This window comes from Camellia sinensis, chromosome 5, assembly GCF_055761805.1.
Source record: "Camellia sinensis isolate YWXY chromosome 5, ASM5576180v1, whole genome shotgun sequence".
Lineage (NCBI taxonomy): Eukaryota > Viridiplantae > Streptophyta > Magnoliopsida > Ericales > Theaceae > Camellia > Camellia sinensis.
Genome location: NC_138965.1, coordinates 94,980,082 through 95,000,153, shown reverse-complemented (window position 1 = coordinate 95,000,153; position 20,072 = coordinate 94,980,082). Strand labels below are relative to the sequence as shown.

The 20,072-nt window shown below is 35.8% G+C and overlaps 1 pseudogene; it reads right to left on the bottom strand.

Moving 5' to 3' along the window:
• Nucleotides 1–2,099: 2,099 nt before the first annotated feature.
• On the bottom strand, nt 2,100–19,923 carry LOC114295109 (uncharacterized; annotated as a pseudogene).
• Between the last annotated feature and the right edge of the window lie 149 nt (nt 19,924–20,072).

Below are 20,072 nucleotides of genomic sequence, written 5' to 3'. Positions count from 1 at the left end.
ATTTACTAGTTTAGTTAAGTGCTCTGTTGTGATATCCTTTGCTTTTGGTGTTTTGAATGTCTTACAGTCTCGAGATAATTGGTCAAAATGAAAATAGTGTTTGTTCAATTTTCTTAGTTTAGAGAAAATTGGTCAAAATGAAAATGGTGTTTGTTCAGTTTTCTTAGTTCAGAGAAAATTGGTCAAAATGAAAATGATGGTTGTTCAATTTTCTCTGGTTTGATAAAAAACACAGAGAAAATTATGAGCAAACCAGAGAAAGTTGGCCAAAAACATAGATAAATTCTTTGGGAAGTCCAGAGAAATTCCCAATGGAGAGAAAATCTATGGGAGGTCCAGAGAAATTCTCTGAGAAGTACAGAGGGAGAGAAAATCTCTGGGAAGTCCAGAGAAATTCTCTGGGTCAAATTTTCTCTAGATCCATGTTGAGGGACCTTAGACATTATGAAAATATTGGGTGTCATTTATATTATAAAATCTTAATATCAGGGACCTTAAAAAAAAAATTTCCCAAAATTTTAATGGTAAATCCATATATAGAATTGATATTGGGTATAGAATAGCACACAGGAAAATAAGAAGAAAAAAAAAAAGAAAAAAAAAAGAAGGCAATTTAGTATTAAAAAAAAAATCATAATACCCTTAAAAGAATTAAGAAGAAAAACATGAAAGGTAAAATTGGTATTATATTTATGCATTATCTCAATTTATCATGAAAAATATATGAAAAAAATATATTTGTCAAATAAATTCCACATAAAATAGGTAAAATTAGTATGATATAATTTAGATTTCAGTTTGTATAGAACTCTATAGGTAATAAAGAAAATATAAACCCTTATAAAATGGAAAACACACTTTATAAATTCCATGTAAAATAAGTAAAATTAGTAAAATTTACATAAAGTTTGAATTTGTATAAAATTCTATATGTAATAAACAAAATTTAAATCAATGAAAACACTAATTAATAAAATTCACATGAAATTTGAGTTTGTATAAAACTCTCTAAGTAATAAAAGAAATATAAATTCATGAAAACACTACTTTCAATAATATATATATATATATATATGAATGTTTGAAACAACCTAACCTACGTACTTACCAGTAGTATATATCTGTTCTGTCTCTCTACTCCTTGGAAAGGTTTTTAATTTTTGGGTAAATCAACCGAGGCTTTGAAGATGGGAATGAGTATGGCAGCAATGGAGGCGTGGAAGAAGAAGTTGGAAGCCGTAGATGATGTATTCACCGTGATTGAATCAGCCATCAACGTCGCGGCGTGGTATCGACCCAATAATTTTTTCGAGCGAAGAGATAGAGTCGCTGAGAAACTGTACGTAAGGCAGCCGATCAGAGGAGGTTACTGCGGTACCCATGATGATGATGATGATGATTATTCTTTGGATATGGATTTGAATGATGGAGATGTTGAATGGTTGAATGAGATTGCATCAGAGATGGTGAAAGACTCTGGTTTGGATACAGAAGAAGAGCTAGGAGACTATGTTTCTGTTTTTGAGATCGATCATCATCATCATCATCACCACCATCATGATCATGATCTCCCAATCCCCACACACTGCAAAGGAAAGCAATTGTCTCTCGTTCAGAATGCATTATTACAATCACCGAAGAGAAAGAGAAGCACCGAGTTTGAGAACAAGAAAGAGGAGCAATGTTCTGTCCCTCAGGCGATTGCAAAGTGTCCGAGGCAAAGCACCGAGATTAGCAAAATCAGTGAAGCGGCCAAAGCAAAAGTGAAAGAACACGAGTCTACGTGGTTGAATGATGCAGCAGCTAATGAACTGAAGATGGAAGCCACGAAGAGGAAACTCCAACAAAGGTACAAGCAAATTGAGACGGCCAAGAAGAAGATACGGGTAACAAGGTGTTAGTGGGTATCAAGATATCCATTTAGGACAGTTTTGCATTTACTTCTTGTTACTATGTTATGTTCATACCAGATGTTATAATGAGAGGAAACAAAACAGGTTGTTCCTCACATCTTTGGCCTATGTCTCACATATAAAACATACTTTTGCATTTTTGAATTACTAAAAGCAATTTTAGCTATAGCATATAGAGCTACAACTTCAAGTTACTGCATAAAATTGGCTATTATCACATAGTTGCAGGGAAAAGAAAACCAATACACATGAAATAAAAATTACACACACGTGCACATGCAACACATATATGGTTGTAAAGACTGGCCAATACCAACTGTATGTCTAGGTGTGGTCCTTATCTTTAAAATCTCTGGGCGAGGAATTATAGACCCTGATGCTCCTATTCCTCGGGAAACTCTTACTTTGGTACTATCTTCTAGATATCTGATTCCAACCATACAAGGTCTCCTGCATAGTTAACATCCACTACAGGAAAAAAATATTTTTGCCAATCATTTTTAGCTACTAAAACTAATTTAGTCGTCAAGAGTCACGGAATTGGTTATCAAAAATAATATTAGTCGGCAAAAGTCAACTTTTTAGCTACTAATTTTTTTTAGTAGGAGAATGTTGATTATTGGCTACTAAAAAAAATTTAGTAGCTAAAGATATTACAATTGGCGACTAAAACAATTTTTAGTAGCTAAACATATGACAATTGGCGACTAAATAAAAATTTAGTAGCCGTAGAGGTACCTTTAGCTACTAAATTGTTTGGTAGCCGAATGAAAATAAAAAATTTAATTTTTAATCTTTCCCGACCAAACTTTTGGTCGCCAAATGTCAAGTTTCGGCGACAAAATTTCTTTTAGTCGCTGTATACCTACTTTCGGCTACTAAATTGTTTGGTAGCCGAATGAAAATAAGAAAATTAATTATTTTTATTTTTATTTTTATTAAGAGGTTGTACACCCACCATCCAAAAATATTAATATCTTATTTTTTTTATTATCTCAAAATATTAATTTTTTAAAAAAAATTAATTATTAAAATAATATGAATTTCTTATTTTGTCCTTTTTTTAAATCCATTAATAATACAAAAAGTACAATTATGACAATTGATATGTCTAAAAAAATATACTATCAAAAGGTAATTTTGAAAAATTAATATTTTTAAAATGTAATAATTGTATTATAAAAAGAAATTAAATTCTGAAAATAGATTATTATTTTTAGATGGAAGAAGTAGTCGGCTTTCATTTGATGGTTGAACACATCTTTTAATAATTGGGCCCTCACGCGAAAGGTATGCTAAAATGGGCAACTTGTTATTGGTTATTTGTCGATAGTTTTACATTGCAAAAATTTAAAGGCATAGTTACAGGTCAGTCTGATGAATTTAATTTTTAATAATAAATTTATTATTTTTAAAAAGTACAATTAAACTATTTATACTTTTTGCATCATCATATTTCAATAACACTAATAAATTAAGAATAAATCAAAATTCACAAATAAAAGACAAAATATCCCAATTATTTATCATTTTAATAAATTTTTCAATATTATTACCAGTACTAATGAAATAATCATTTTACAGACACAAAACATATATTTAAAAAGTTTTAAAAAAATTTCATTATCAAAACGAGGGCTAAGTGTGTAAAAAAAAAAAGTCACTCATGACTTATGAGTAAATAAATCTGATTTGTAAGACTTATTTTTAAATTTATACTTTCTAAATATTTCTAAATTTTTTAATTTTTTTTTCACAAATTGAGTCATAAAACTCCAATAAAGTAAAAAGTATAAACAATAAATAAAATTAAAAAATATTAATTTAACAAGCCTGATCTATTTTTCATTGACTCGAAAAAAATTAGCAGCAAATATTCACTCTATTTCTCTCTCTTTTTGTTTATCTCTCGCTCATCTTTTGTTTCTCTCTCTTTTTCTATCTCTTCATCTCTCTCTCTCTCTATCTCTTTTTCTGTCTATCTCTCTCTCCCTGTCTCTCTCTCACTCATCACTCTTCTCTATCTCTCTCTGTCTACTTGTCTATTTGTCTATTTCTCTCTTACTATGTTCGTCTTGCTCACTCTCTTACTCCCATCTTCTCTATTTATCGAGCTCCTTCTCGATTTATCGATCCACTATAAGAAAATACACTTTTAGCAACCACTTTGTCTATCTCTCTCTCTCGCTCATCACTCTATCTCTGTCTCTCTCTCTCTCTATCTCTCTTCTTTATCTGTCTCTCAAAAAATTAAAATATTTTTAAAATATTTAAATATTTAAAATATTTAAAAAATTGATTTGAATTAAGTTTTGAAAAGAGTTTTGAATTATCTGTCTTCTTTATTTATTGAGCTCCCTTTCGATTTATCGATCCACTACAAAAAATGCACTTTTAGCGACCACTTTGTCTCTTTCTCGCTCATCACTCTGTCTCTTTCTCTGTCTCTCTATCTCTTTTTTCTATTCGTCTCTCACTCATCTCTCTCTCTCACCACCCATCTTCTCTACCACATTTACCACTACTGCAAATGCCATTCAACTACCACCACTCTTATTTTTCTCTCTTTCACTCATCACTCTTCTTTCTCTGTCTGTTTGTCTATCTGCCTGTGTGTCTTTCGTTCATCTTTCTTATCTTTATCTCTCTCATTTGTTTTCTCTCTATGTCTCTATTTTCTGTTCTCTCTCTCGTTCATCTCTTTTCGTTCTCTTTCTATATATCTCTCTCATCACTTGTTTCTCTCTATTTTTCTATATGTCTCTCTCTATCTCTTTCTCTCTCTGTCTCTCTGTCTGTCTCTCTCTCTATATCTCTTTCTCTCTTTATCTCTCTCTCACTTATCACTCTTCTCTCTTTCTTTCTCTCTCTGTGTCTGTTTGTCTGTCTCTCACTCTTCTCTCTCTCTCTCTTTCTTTCTATGTGTCTATCTGTCTGTTTATCTCTCTCTCCCATTGTGTTCACATTGCTCACTCTCTCCCTCATCTCTGTGTCTCTCACTCATCTATCTCTTCTTTCATCTCTTTTCTCATCTCTTTTCTCTCTGTCTCTTTCGCTCATCTCTCTTCTCTTTATCTCTCTTGCTCATCTCTCTTCTCTCTATCTTTGTGTCTTTCTGTCTATCACTCTCTCCCTCATCTCTGTGTCTCTCTGTCTATCACTCTCTCTCACCACCAATCTCTTCTATCACCTTCACCACTACTGCAAACACCATTCCACCACCACTATTACTTCTACTATCGCTACTTCATCTCTCTTCTCTCTATCACTCTGTCTCTCTCATCCATCTCTCTTCTCTCTATGTCTCTTTTCTGTCTCTTACCCTCACTCTCTATCTCTTTCTTTCTCTCTCTCTCTCTCTCTCTCTCCTCTATCTGTCTCTCTCTCATTTCTCTCTCTCACCATCCATCTCCACTACCACATTCACCACTACTACAAACGCCATTCCACCCCCACCACTACTTCCACTATCGCCACTTCACCTCTACGACCACTATTACTACTATCACCACCACCACTCCACTACCACTACTACCACTGCTACTACCATTACCTCTCTTTCACCCTTGCCACTCCATTTACACTACCACTACCACAACTTCACCACTAATCTCTTTCGCCATCCCCATCACCACCACCATCATCTCTTATCCACCATCTTTACTACTACTGCCGCTCCCTTTCCTCTACTACAAAAAAATAGTTCATGATTTTTAGTAACAAAAAAAAATAGGCCTCAGAAAAATATTTTTCATTGACTACAGAAAATTAACTTTTATTTTAGTGAAAAATATTTTTCATTAAAATATTACCCCTACTTCTACCAAATAAAAAATAATAATATTTTTTTTCATTAAAATAAAAATGAAACAAATAAATTTGCAATCTTAGTAACTAAAAAAAAAAAAAGGAATTTTTTTACAAAATTTATTGACTACAAAAAAAATATATATTTTAACAAAAAATAAAATTTTTGACGATGTCAACCCCCGCAGCAAAATAAATAAATAAACGACATTATTTTATTATTTAAATTTCATTTGTGACTAAAAAAAAAAAAATTTTTTTTATTCCTCCTCTTTTTTTTTCCCATTCCCGCTCCCTACCCCCCTCCTCTTTTTCCCATTCCCGCCCAAAAAATCCCTAATCTCAAACCCAAAAATCCCCAATCTCTACTTACCCACCCCTCTCTCTCTCTCTCTCTCTCTCTCTCTCTCTCTCTCTCTATCGCGATCGGCGGCAAGCGGCGTCGGAGCAGCGTCGTCAATTACCCTATCCCTCAATTACCCTTATTCTTCTACTCACCCCAAACCCACTTCATCACTCAGGTCTCTAAGCTTCTCTTCCACCACTTGTCACAATGTCTTCTCCACAGGTACTACTCAAAAACCCATTTCTCTGTATTTGCCTTTTCTCATCTCAAATCACAAAACCCTTGTTCTTAAATAGTTTTAAAAAATTGTTTTTTGGTAATATTTTCAGGTTTGATTTCGATGAGCCCTGTTGTGAGGCTGACTCGTCACTCGATTATTTGCGAGGCTGCTCCGAATAAGAAGGCCGATTCGGCTGCGATGAGAGCTCGTCAAGCAGAGAAGAGGCGTGTCTACAACAAAGCTCGGAAATCCGAGGTCAAGACTCGGATGAAGAAGGTATTTTATTTGTGGGTTTGCTTGTTTCTTAATTGTAGACTAAAGTGGTATTTGATTATGTTGAGTTTTACAGGGTTATTTCAGTTTTGAATTCATGTTTAGGCTTCTTGATGATAATGTATTGAATTTGCTTTTGTATTTGAAGAAGGTATTTTATTTGTTGGTTGCAATCTGTTGATATATGATGGTTACTATTTGCACAGTTGACAATGGGCTTTTGTAGAAAACTAGATGGCTCCTTGCAGTTGGCCCACAGGAACATGCAATGGTGGATGACATTTTTTAGTGCGAGAATGTGCATGCTGAATGACTTTATTGCCATGAATTTTTCCTCCATGTTTCTGTAGTTTTTTTAGAATTGGTGAAACTTCGATAAAGCAGCAAGATGATGCTTTTCTTTCTTGACTCTGCTGATATGATAATGTTATTTTCTTGCACAGCTGAATATATTCCTGGACGGACTGATGTCTAGTGCTTGCATCGTTGGCAGAAGGTTCTTAATCCTGAACTCGTCAAAGGACCTTGGACAAAGGAGGTACACATCAATCTTCTTTCATGCTTTTGTTGTTGGGAGTGACAATTAATATAATCCATCCATTGATATTTGATCGCTCTCTGTTTCTTCTTTGAACCTTCAGGAGGATGATTGCATAATTGGATTAGTTGAGAAGTATGGTTGTAAGAAATGGTCTGCTATTGCAAAGTTCTTACGAGGTCAAATAGACAAGCAGTGCCGAGAAAGGTTGGTGATGTTAGTTAATTGTTGATGCATAAAACTTCAGGAATGCAATGATATGTTGGAAGTATATGGTCATTTAGTACTTCTGAGCACCTGAATTGAATTGAAGAGTTACCGCACTCCATCTATACCTTCGCATAGGGCAGAATCAAGGGTGGAATTAGAAATTATACTTAGGAGGGGCCAAGGTAGAAATTTCACTCTCTCTTTGTTCTTTCTATATACATATATACTGGTACTGCTCTCTCTCTCTCTATATATATATCTATAGTGTTGATTCATTCAATATCTTATATATCATGTTCATATCTTGATTCATTCAATTTATAATGTTGAAAACACAATAAATAGGGGACATTAATTTTGTTAGTGTTTTTTTTTTTTTCCTTTTTTTTTTAATTTGAATTGTTAAATTTACATTTAGGAAGGGTGTGACAGAGGTGGTGTAACAGAGGTGCAAAAATTTGATAGGAATACTACAGCATAATGGCACTATAACCATAACGCCCAATCGGTCTCCTATTTAAATTTCTCAAGTATATTCGTTATAGAATATGATTAGTCAACATTCAATTCGTGATTAATAGGTATAAACTTCACTAAAATTGTAAACAGTTTTGGGAGTTTGAGTGCTTTGGCTCTGAAATGGAGGTCCTTGGAGTGCTTTAACTTGAACTACCTGACATATTATTTCTTTCCTTTCCATTGCACCTGTGTTACATGGACCATTATCCCTTGGTGGACAGGTTATTTGCATTATTTTGAAATGTATTTACTTCGCTGAATTGTTATGCTCATGGGTCATGGCATTGGTATAGTTATTTTGAATTGCTTTGTATAATCTCTTTCATGGTTAGTCAATTATTGTTATTATTATTATTTGTAGTTCATTTGCATCTGTTCAGGTTTTCCTTAATTTCTTTTCCCCTGCCTTTCATTTGCATCTGTGATTAATGACCTTAATAAATAAAGGTTCCAATTTAATTGCATCTGTTATCAACAGTGTTTGGATGAGGACAACTGAATGTCTCAGTATATTAATGTTGCAACTTGTTTATTTTGTTTTTAGGAGTATGAATTAGATGGAATTGATTGGACAAAAGTAGATTTTGAAGACAACCAAGAGTGTTTGGATCTCTTTGAGAAGGTAGTTCTGTTTTTAACACAAACACACACACGCACACACACTCACATGTTCATTGTCGAGTTTTTCAGAGTTCCTTGTGCTGATCTATGTGAGCATTGGACTATATTTCATATACATATGACGCCATACCACATAGGTCGGCCTAGGTCTCTGACTATTTTTGTTAGCCTTTCATGCATAATTCAAGCCATGTTCTTATTGTAATATTGTTTCTTATAAACTGAAGTTGTAAAGAAAATAAAAGATTGAATATATTGCCTCCTAAGCATAATTATACACCAAGTTCTCATCTTTTTGATCATACCATGTTATATGAAACCTAATTATAGGTTTTCATATTTAAATTCACTCCTTCATGTGTGGTAGATTGTGTGTTAATGGCTTCACTGCTATGCATTTTGCAGAAACCTATAGGGCTAATATCTTTGTTGGATGAAGATTCAAATTTCCTCAAGGCCACTGATTTGACCTTTGCTAATAAGCTTAAGCAACACTTGAGTGGTAATCCTTGCTTTAAAGGAGAAAGAGGTGGAGCTTTTGGTATTTGCCATTATGCTGGAGAGGTATGTTGTTAGATGGTGTAGCTGGCATTAACTAGAAATTTACAGCTCAAATTGGTGAATCTTTTGACTACACTGCGATGTGTACTGTTTCCAAAATAATAAAGACGAAATAACTAACAAATATAGGACAATTGAAGATGTTATGTTAAGACATTTTATGGGAAGAACTTGGTGTAAGATGTTATGGGAAGAAATTTTAACACTAGTCTCAAATTTGAAGTGCGTAGATCCTTTTCTCTGGCACTATTCTCATTCCCTGTCAAGTTCTAATAACTCATGATTTAACTTGTAATGGAAGTGAAAATCTATGGATCAGTAAAAATGTAAGTAACTGCAAACTTGAGAAGAATTAAATTTTGGATTTGACCTCAGGATCTCTCATTTTTTATCTTCTTTTTGCCTTTGCGGATCTTGTTCTAGCAAAAAAAAAATTTGTTGATATTACTTGGAAATTTTGATCCACTCGTTCCAAGAGCTTTCCAATCATCAATTTAATTATCTTTCTATTTAAGTTGTTTAATTATCTATACTTATTTGCTAAATGTTTTCGCTGATTTGGAGGTTGATTATTATTTTGCAGTTGGTGTCTTCAGAAAGAAAGATACCAAACTATATGAAGCAAGCTTGAAGGATGAGAAGCCTTTAGATCAATGGCTTCATTGTTAAATTAAGCAAGTGCTTTAGTAAATAAATTTAATTTTCCCATCATGTTTACACCTTCAAAATATTCTGTAAATGACATTTGATGTATAATTTTTTGTACAGAGGACATCTTTTTTTGTATGCTTTTGTGTTTGTATGGAATTAATATTTTGGGATGGATTGTATTTGATTTGTATAGAATTTGATGTTAATTGATCAAATTTTTGTGTTGTTGAAACGAAATAGAAATAGATATATGTATAATTATTGTTTAAATATAGGGTGCAGGTTGCACGAAATAAATACAGGTTGTGAAGAAATTAATTATAATAAAAAAAACACTAAATAAAGTTTTTGGCAATTAAATGTTTAGTAGCGAAAAAAAGAAGAAGTGAATTTGTTAGTGACTAACCAATTGGTAGCCAAAAAGGAAATCAATATTTTTAGTGACTAAAAATTTGGTAGCCATAAAGAATCCAAAGATTTTTGGTGACTAAAAATTTAGTAGCTAAAAATAAATGAAGACTTTCGGCTACCAAATGGTTAGTAGCCAAAAGTTTAATAAAATGAAAAATAATATTTTTGGCGACTAAATTCTTTAGTCCCTAAATGTAGTAATGTTGTGACTAAAACTTATTCCCGACAAAAAGTTTTAGTCGCTGAAAATTTAATTTATTTTATTTGAACACTTTTGGCGACTAAATATTTAGTCGCCAAAATATACCCTTTCCCGACTACTCAGAGTTTGGTAGCCGAATGTTCACTTTTGGCGACTAATTTTTTAATCGCCAAAAGATAACCTTTGCCGACTAACCAGAGTTTAGTAGCCAAAACCTTCACTTTCAGTGACCAAAAATAGTTTAGTCGCCAATACTATCGTCGACAGGCTATAGGCGACGACTTTGGCGACAAAAAATATTAGTCGCTAATTTGTTTTGGCGACCAAAAATGGGGCTTTTGGCGACCAATATTTTGGTCGCCAAAAGTGGCATTTCCTGTAGTGATCAATCACCATTCATTGAAAGAACAAGTGAAAGCAAAGATCAAAACAACTATGATTATTTAAGAAGTACGGACACTTCTAAGAAGGTGATGTATTCATATCGTGTTCATGTCGGACACCGATACTCTTTGGACCCTTCTCCAACATGTGTCCGACACTCTTCAAAATGTGTCCTATTTTTTAAAGACCTGAATACTCTTTGAACACTTTGAGGACACACGTGTGTATCTCTTAAACACACATGTGAAAATAATTATACGTTTGAACAAAACAACTTAAGATACAATAATAAAACAAAAACCATATGAATTTTCATAGATTAGTGTCATATTGCATTTTTTTTATTATCTTTGAATGATATATTCATATATATAGCATATAATAAATATATAAAATTATATATTTCATGCGTGTTCCCTACGTGTCGTGTCTTGTAGTTTTTGAAAATTAGCGTGTCGGCGTGTTTGTGTCGTGTCGTGTCGTGTCGCATGTTTGTGTTCATGATTCTTAGATGATTATTCATTTAAAATCTGGTATACAACCATACCCTATAACTGGGTCAAAGAACCTAACCATTTAAGACATGAAGGGGGGCTTCAACTGTAAAAATCCCACCTTCATGCCCTTGCCCTTGCTTGATATGTTTCTTTACCTGCAAAAATTGTATAATATTGACTATAGAAAAACATAATGCAGCAATCCTTATGTCATATGCATGTAAACCGTTTAACAAAATGCTAAAAATTCACTGCATATCAAAGGAGCTTGAACCAAAAAAATAAATAAATAAATAAAAAATAAGAAGAATAAAGAAATCTTATACATTAGTATAAACAAAGCACCCCTTTAACTAGTATAGTTTAATAACAAATTTATTGCAGCCCTTTAACTAATAGAAATAGGGGTGATCATTGGTTCAATTGTAAAACTTTGGCCTAATAACCTTGAGGTTATGGGTTCAAATCACAGGGCAACCACTTTGTGCAATATGCCAAAGGTTAGGTGTGTACCCAATCTTTCCCCTCCCAAATACACGTACTAATTGGGCATTGCTTTTTTTTTTTTTTTTAACAAATTTATTGCTCCCATCAAATTTCTCTCAATATGCTTTAGTCAGGTGCAACAGATTCTACGATGGTATTACGAATTTAAGGATGAAAAACATCAATAATTTGTACAGGCTATCGATTCCCATTACTAAGAACTTCCTGCCTTTAAAAGATTTGTACATCTAATGGCGGACCAACATGGAAGTAGGATTGAAGGTGGAGGATGGCAACCAGTGGTACGTCGGCATGGTGGACGGCGAGAGTGGAACAGTAAGTCAGTCACAAATATACATTCTATTTTTGTGGATAATCTTCCAGAATCCATGGGGACTAAAGGGCTATGCAACATTTTCTCTAACTATGGGATAGTCATGGATGTGTTCATCCCAAATAAGAGACGCAAGATGACAAGATCTCGCTTTGGATTTGTAAGATATAACTGTTCTATAGCAGCAGACATAGCAGTTCAAAAGGCACATGGGCTTTGGTGTGATGACAGAGCATTGAGAGTTAAGATAGCAGATTTTGGCAAGGAGTCTGGTCCACAACCCAGATCGAACCAAGCACCACAGACCAGAAAAGTCATAGTTGCTAATATCACACATATTGTTGGCCATCAAAGGAACAGATCTTTTGTTGAGGTTGTGAGTGGTAGAGGAGTTCAAACAAATGCAATCTGAACCATTAAGGCTTATGAGGAAGGTAATGGTTGGTTGTATGAAAGTGTGGTAGTAAGATTAAAAGCATCATCATCAATGGATTCTTTTAAGGAGGACATCGCTAGGAGTGGCTTTGGGGAAGTAACGGTCAGATGGGGGGTGGAAGAGACATGGTTATCTCATTCAAATCAGTTGCAGATATGAAGGACAAACTTCAGAGAATGCAGGTTTGGCTCAATGCTTGGTGTGATTCAGTCCAAGAATGGCGACAAGGGTTGGTTATTGAACAAGAAAGATATGTCTAGCTTAGTTTCTATGGTGTCCCGTTGAATTTATGGAGTTTTAAAACATTTAGTAGTATTGGGGAAACTTGGGGAGCAGTGCTCACCGTTGATGAGGATACACTTCGGCTTAATTCACTTCATTGTGGTAAGGTGAAGATAGCCACGTCCAATATAGAGTCTATAAACCATATCATAAACCTGGAGTGCAAAGGTACATTATACCCAGTGAGGGTTTGTGAGGAACAAATAATAGTCTCTAAATCAACGTCTGATCAGTGTACATCTCAACCCACTGAATAGAATAATGCAGGGAAGAAAATTCCAGAGGCACTTGCAGATGACCAGCTTACAAACATAAACAGTAGGTATGAGGTAGAAGATGATGATGTGGACATCCAGCTGGGCAAGAAAGTATACTTAAGAGATGAGGTGGATGGAGAGGGGAACAGTGTCTTACCTGCTAACTCAGATGAACTGGACGGGGATGAAAGATTGAGTGATGTCTCTGCTGTTGCTGAAACAGATATGATGAAGGATGGGTCTGAGGAAGGTGGCGCATGCGTAAGTCAACCAGCAGGGGTAGGGTTGAGCTATGAGCAATATGATGATGGTGATAGGCGTAGGGTAGACACTGAAGTATACACTTCGGGGTTTATCAGAAGTCTGAGTGGGTCCAATGGTAATCGGCAAGGTATTCAACTTGAAGTGGATCTTAATTGGGCCCAATTAGTAGGTGGTCTAGCTGGGTCGGCCCTTAGATCTAATGGGCTGGTCCAATCTCGTCATATTAATCCTCATCATGGCTTTGAGGGATTGGCCCATAGTTCTGCTGGGCAGGTTCAAATTCATCACTACAACCCACAAGGTCCATCTATTTATTCGGCCCATCCTTTACAAACTCCCTCTTGTCCAACTAGCAAGGAGAAATTGAAGGCAAAAGAAAGATCAGTATCAAGAACTCAGCTTCAGAAAAAGAAAACTATGGCGATGTTCGGGGTTAACAAGAGATTGGGGGCATCATCTCTGAACTTGAGGAAAGGAGCTGTCTTCAGGTCAGCTGTAGCTGCCATTTCATTATCCATGGCAAGTGGAAATAGTAGAGGTCGAAAAGTGTTATCGGAGGCAGAGGCTTCTATACAAATTGGTAAAGCACTGGGCCTAGAATGTGAAGATAAAGAAGAGGAGGTGTTGAGCAAGCTAGAGGAGTTGGAAGCTCAAGATCAACAGAAAGCTAAGAAGAAGAAAGGAGTGAAAAGCTAGTCTGTTATATACAGCTGTTTAAGAGTAATTTTCATACTCATGAAGATACAATCATGGAATGTGAGAGGAATTGGAAGACCTGGAAAAAGGAGGATCAAGAAAAGCCTTTTAGATAGGAAAGTGGATATTGTGTTACTTCAAGAAACTAAGAAGCCAGCAGTGGACTCTGACTTGGTTAGGTCTATGTGGCCTGGGGATCATTTTGATTTCATGGGTGTAGATGCGATTGGTCGAGCTGGAGGACTCTTATGTATTTGGAACCCTGAGGTATTTCAATTGAAGGCTTGTTGTAGTTCTCAAAATTTCATCCTATTATCAGGTACATTATTTTTCAGTTTTGATTGTGTTATCACAAATGTGTATGGTCCTAATGAGGTGGGAAAAAGGAAAGAGACGTGGGACTCTTTAGTAAGGCTAAAAGCCAATTTTCTGGGGTCATGGTGTCTGAGGGGGGGGACTTCAATGAAATCAGGAGTATTTCAGGGTGCCCAAGAAGGGATAGAGGAATGAGGGATTTTAATAATATGATTGATCAATTAGAGCTGATAGATATGCCTTTGTTAGGGAGGAAGTTTATGTGGTGTAATTCTCAAGCAAGGGAGAAATGGAGCAGAATCGATAGATTTTTGCTTAATTATGAATGGGTGTAGAATTTTTCCTTCAAACTATGGGGACTTCCTAGATTGTTGTCTGATCACTGTCCTATTATCTTAATGGAGGATGAGAGGGACTAGGGACCTAAACCTTCCAGGTTTCTTAATGCCAGGCTTTTACATCCAAAATTCATTTCCTTTGTTCAACAAAGTTGGTCAGAACTTGGTGTGATACGGTGGGCAGGATACAAGTGTCATATGAAGTTTAAAGCACTGAAACAGGCTCTTAAGAAATGGAATGTGGAGGTGTTTGGTAGGATTGAATTAAAATCGAAAAGTGTGGAAGATGAGGCTCATTTGCTAGATTTGTTAGTTGAGGAGAGACCATTACTTGATACAGAATTGATTAGAAGAAAGGAAGTGAGGGGTGAAGTTTGGAAGTTAAGTAAAATGTTGGAATGGATTTGGTTACAAAAATCTCGATTGAATTGGGCAACTAACGGGGATAAAAACACTAAGTTCTTCCATATAATGGCATGTAGCAGAAATAACAGGAATTCTCTGTTCAATACCAATGAATGGTATGTTTCTTGAAGAGCCTTCGGAAATTAGGGATGCAGTTCAAGTTCATTTTATGAGGCTATTTTTGGAAGATTGGAAAGTTCGTCCCAAACTGTCTGGTCCTTTTAAGAGTATAGGAGGAGCTCAAATTGTGGCACAATTGGAGGCAGGTTTTACAGAGGAGGAGATCCGGAATGCTATATGGTGTTGTGATGGAAATAAGGCTCCTGGGCCTGATGGGTTCAACATGTCCTTCTTTACGAAATGTTGGCAAATAGTGCAGGTTGATGTGTTACAGTTTATGAGGGAGTTCCATCAGAATGCTAGCCTGGTTGGTGGAATTAATACTCCCTCTGTCCCAAAATATTAGTCCCTTATTCCATTTTTCATTGTCCCAATATATTAGTCCCTCTTCAAAAATCAAGTACAAAAATAATATAAATTTCCTATTTTGCCCTTCTTTTAAATTAATAAACAATATAAAAAGTACAATTATGACATTGATATTCCTAAAAAATGTACTATCAAAAGAATAATTTTGAAAAATTAACTTTTTTCAAATGCAATAATTGTACTACCCAAAAAAGTTGGATTCCCCAAAAGGGACCATTATTTTGGGACGGAGAGAGTAGCTCTTTTATCTCCCTAATTCCAAAAGTTTCAAGTCCTTCTTGCTTGAATGAATATAGGCCTATTAGCTTGATTGGATCTTTGTACAAAATCTTAGCTAAGGTGTTAGCTAACAGATTGAAAAAGGTGATGCCCAAGATTATTGGTGAGGCCCAGTCAGCTTTTTTGGGGGGAAGGAATATTTTAGATGGAATTCTGATAGCTAATGAAATAGTGGATGGGTGGAAGAGATCTAACCGAAAAGGTTTGGTGCTCAAGTTGGATTTTGAAAAGGCCTATGACTTGATTAATTGGGAGTTTTTATTTGATATGTTGTCGAAGTTTGGCTTTGGATCTAGGTGGGTTAGATAGATGAAGCTTGTGTTTCCTCTGCCAAGATTTCTGTCCTAGTAAATGGGTCACCAACATCTGAGTTTTGTCCACAAAGAGGTCATAGACAAGGAGATCCATTGTCACCATTCTTATTCAACATTGTAGTAGAGGGCCTCAATATTTTACTGAGTAGAGCTAAGGAGTTGGGCCTAATTAAAGGGGCTGAGGTGGGTTCTAATGGCCTTAGAGTCACACATTTGCAATTCGCAGATGACACGATTATGTTTTGTGATGCAAATAGGGTGGAGGTGACCAATATCAAAAGAATTCTAAGATGTTTTGAGATTGCTTCAGGCTTGAAAAATAACTACCACAAGAGTGTCATCTGTGGTGTTGGGGTGGATGAGGAACTAGTGCAGGAGTTTGCTTACTCTTTAAATTGCCTTCACCAAAAGCTACCTCTCAAATATTTGGGACTACATTTGGGGGCAAATTCTAGCAGGAGGACTACCTGGAAACCCGTTCTAGACAAGTTCAAGCAGAAATTGTCCACATGGAAGAGAAGGCTTTTATCCTTTGTCAGGCGCCTAACTTTAATCAAACCTGTATTGTCCTCTTTACCTATCTACTATATATCTTTGTTCAAAATTCTGGCTGGAGTGGCTAAGGAGATTGAGAGATTGCAATCAACCTTTCTTTGAGGTGGCTCTGATCTTAGAAGAAAAGTCCACATGGTCTGGTGGGAGGTGATTACTAAAAATAAGAAATTAGGAGGGTTAGGTGTGAGGAGGATTAAAACTTTGAATCAATGTTTACTATTAAAATGGTGGTGGAGATTTGGTGCGGAGAATCAATCGCTTTAGAAGGAAGTGATTTGTGCAAAATATGTGCTAGTGGATGGAAGATGGTTCCCAAAACTGATTGGTAGAGGTTCAAAACTCTGGACTGATATAATTCATGTTGTTCATTCTAATCCAGTGTTGCATCAATTCAATATGTATAATTCTAAGCTAGTTCTGGGGGATGGGAGAAGAGTTCTATTTTGGAGGGACAAGTGGGTGGGTAATGTTTGCTTAATGGATGAATTCCCAAGGCTCTTCTTATTATCTAATGATAAAGATGGTGTGGTTAGTGTGTTTTTTGAAAGACGGGCAGAGGATGGTGGATGGAACCTGGGATTTAGAAGATCTTTCATGGTTTGGGAGGAGGAAGAAGCATATAGATTATCCTTTCTACTTAGCACTGCACCAACACTGTGTAGTACCAAACCTGATGAGCTTCTTTGGTGCGCAGACCCTTCTAAGCTCTTTTTTGTTTCTTCAGTATATAAATGGACCGAATCTTTTCTGGGATCTACAATTCCAGTGGCTGCCTCCATTTGGAACAACTTTGCGCCCCCAAAAGTGCAATTTTTCGAGTGGTTAGATTGGCTTGGTAAGGTTAAAACCTCTTCTTTCCTTCATAGAATTGGAATTCTCACAGGAAATGTAAACCTTGGCTGTGTTTTTTGTCATATTGAGGTTGAATCTGTGGAACATATTTTGCTCCACTGCCATTTTGTGTGGCTGCTTTGGTCACATATTATTCACTGGTGGGGATTGCAGTGGGTGATTCCAGGATCTGTGCATGGTTTGCTGGAATGGTGGTCCGGATGTGTAATGCAAAAGCTGGAGAACAAAATCTGGATGGCAATCCCTTTGGCCACTCTCTAGTCCACATGGAAGCATAGAAATGACTGTGTCTTCAATGGCTCTCAACTAAATCTGGAAGCTTTGTGTGATTTAGTGAAGGTTAGAGTTGCTATGTGGTTCAAAGCATCGAAACTCTAGATTGATTTCTCCATAAATGATTTGGTCTTTAATCTGCCTCAGGTGAAATATTGTATCAGGAATGAAGGGTGAAGGTTTTAGTTCTAGTCTTGTGCATTTTGGCCTCATAAATGTGCTGGGTTATTGTCTGGAGTTCAAAACAGATGTTCACTGAATTTTAATGAGTTTGTAGAATGTGAAGGATCAAGCTATTGAGGTTGTGTTATGAGAAGGATCATCAGTGTATTTGTGTATCTGTTTATTTGTGGGAAGGATTAAGCTAATAGTTTACTGATTTCTTTGTGTATTTGTTTTGGTGTTGGAGATATGAGAAGGATCATCAGTGTGTGCTTGCGTAATAGCCATCAAGCTATTGAGGTTGTGATTAGTTAGGTTGCAGCAATTCCACAAACAGTAGCTAATCTGACTTGATATTGGCTGCAAAAGTATAGGCTGAAATGTTGTAACGTGGTGTGCGGAACTGCTGTGGTATCTTGCTAATGGCTGCATAAGTACAGGCTGAACTGCTATAATGTGGAGTGTTGAATTTCTTGTGCTGATCTAATAGTGGGCTGTCAATTTGGGTCGATGTGCTATGCAAGTGGGCAAGCTGGCTGCAAGTCCTGGATGGTGTTCTGCAAGTGTTCTTGCTGAGCTCTGGACTGCTGGTGGACTCTGGGCTGCTAAGCTAAGGTTTGCTAGTATGCTATGGTTGAATCTGCTGTGTAATTCTGGGCTGATGGCAAAGGGTCAAGTATGCATTTTGAATTGTTTTTGGCTTAGGTTCATGTTTACAAAAGTATGCCTTCCTACTGCTGTGTTTGCTGTGCTTGTTCTGTTTAGTTTTTCTGTTCTGTTCTCCTGTTTTTTTTCCTTTCGGCTTTGGTTCCTCACCAAACTCCTTCCCTTTATTTGATGTAATCTCATCTCTTGTATGGTTTTCCATCAATAAAGGTTCTTTTTTTGCTGATCAAAAAAAAAAAAAAAAAGAACTTCCTGCCTTTATCATGTTTGTACTTTACAAATAGGGTCCCCATTGAACACTTTAAGTTCCTTGTCAAGATAACTCTAGTTTCTCTTCCACCACCCAATAATTTAGTTGATTACCAGCACCCCACTACATTTATTCTGACAATCCCAAAATTCCTAGATATGACACAAATGCACACTTACATATGCATTAGAGCATGGCATTAAACAGGCATTAAACATGCACTGGCCTTTGTGTTTGTCAAAATCACATACACCTTGTCCAAACATCAAGAGAAAAATAAAGTCTCAGGCCATGATTGAATACTTTTCCTTTGGAAGCATTTCTTGGTGAGTTTTACTTTGGAAAATATTAAAAATAATTATGGGATATAATTTTGATAACTGAAGACAAAAATAAGCTTTCTCAATTCAATTAGTGTTATATTCATAATGATGAAAAAAAGGTCAGATGCCTTAGAAGCGGATACACCACAGCAACAGGGTTCTTCCTTTCTTCCTTCCCTCCCTTTCTTGGAGCCAAATTCTCATAACTCTTCTCTTCTTCCTTATTCTATTCTTGTCCCTCTGATTCTAAGAAAAAGCCCAAGTAATGGAAAATATTATGGGTCAATTTCCAAGCCTGGGCATTAGAGCTTTTCATGTGAAGATTTTTAGGACTGCTTTTCGTCACTATAGTTCTGAGAAGAAGGGCCTGATGTTTCAAGGACAAGCACATATTTTCCTTTTCAAGTATACATTTCTAACCATAACAGTTGGAAACCTACAAAGCTGCAGTGTCAAACGGATTCTTGACAATAAAGAAAGTGCAAAACTAAACAACATCAGAATAAGGGTGGAAATAATCGAGCAGCTTAGGAAGGTGCCACTCACCAGATTTTTCCCCTCAACAATCAAACGATTTTGAGAGTGAATGACATGCTTAACAACTCCAGTCCCACCTCTATCTTTACCCCTTGTTACCATCACCTGCAAATTAAGAGAAGGAAACATTCATTTAAGATGAGAATAAGGCGGAGAATAGAGCCATACAAGTACAAAGAGGAAAATAATCCTCTCTTTTTCTTACGTTATTTCCTCTTCCAGTGGTGTATGAATTTTTGAGCTACTCTCCAACCCATTTCAAATTAAAGCTATAATCAAGGATTAACCAGGTAGTATTAGCATTTAGCAGTACTAGCATGACATGGCAAATAATTATTTTAACCAGTAGATAGTAAAAATTAAATAATAAAATTAAAAAGAACATGTCAATTTACCAAGCATATGA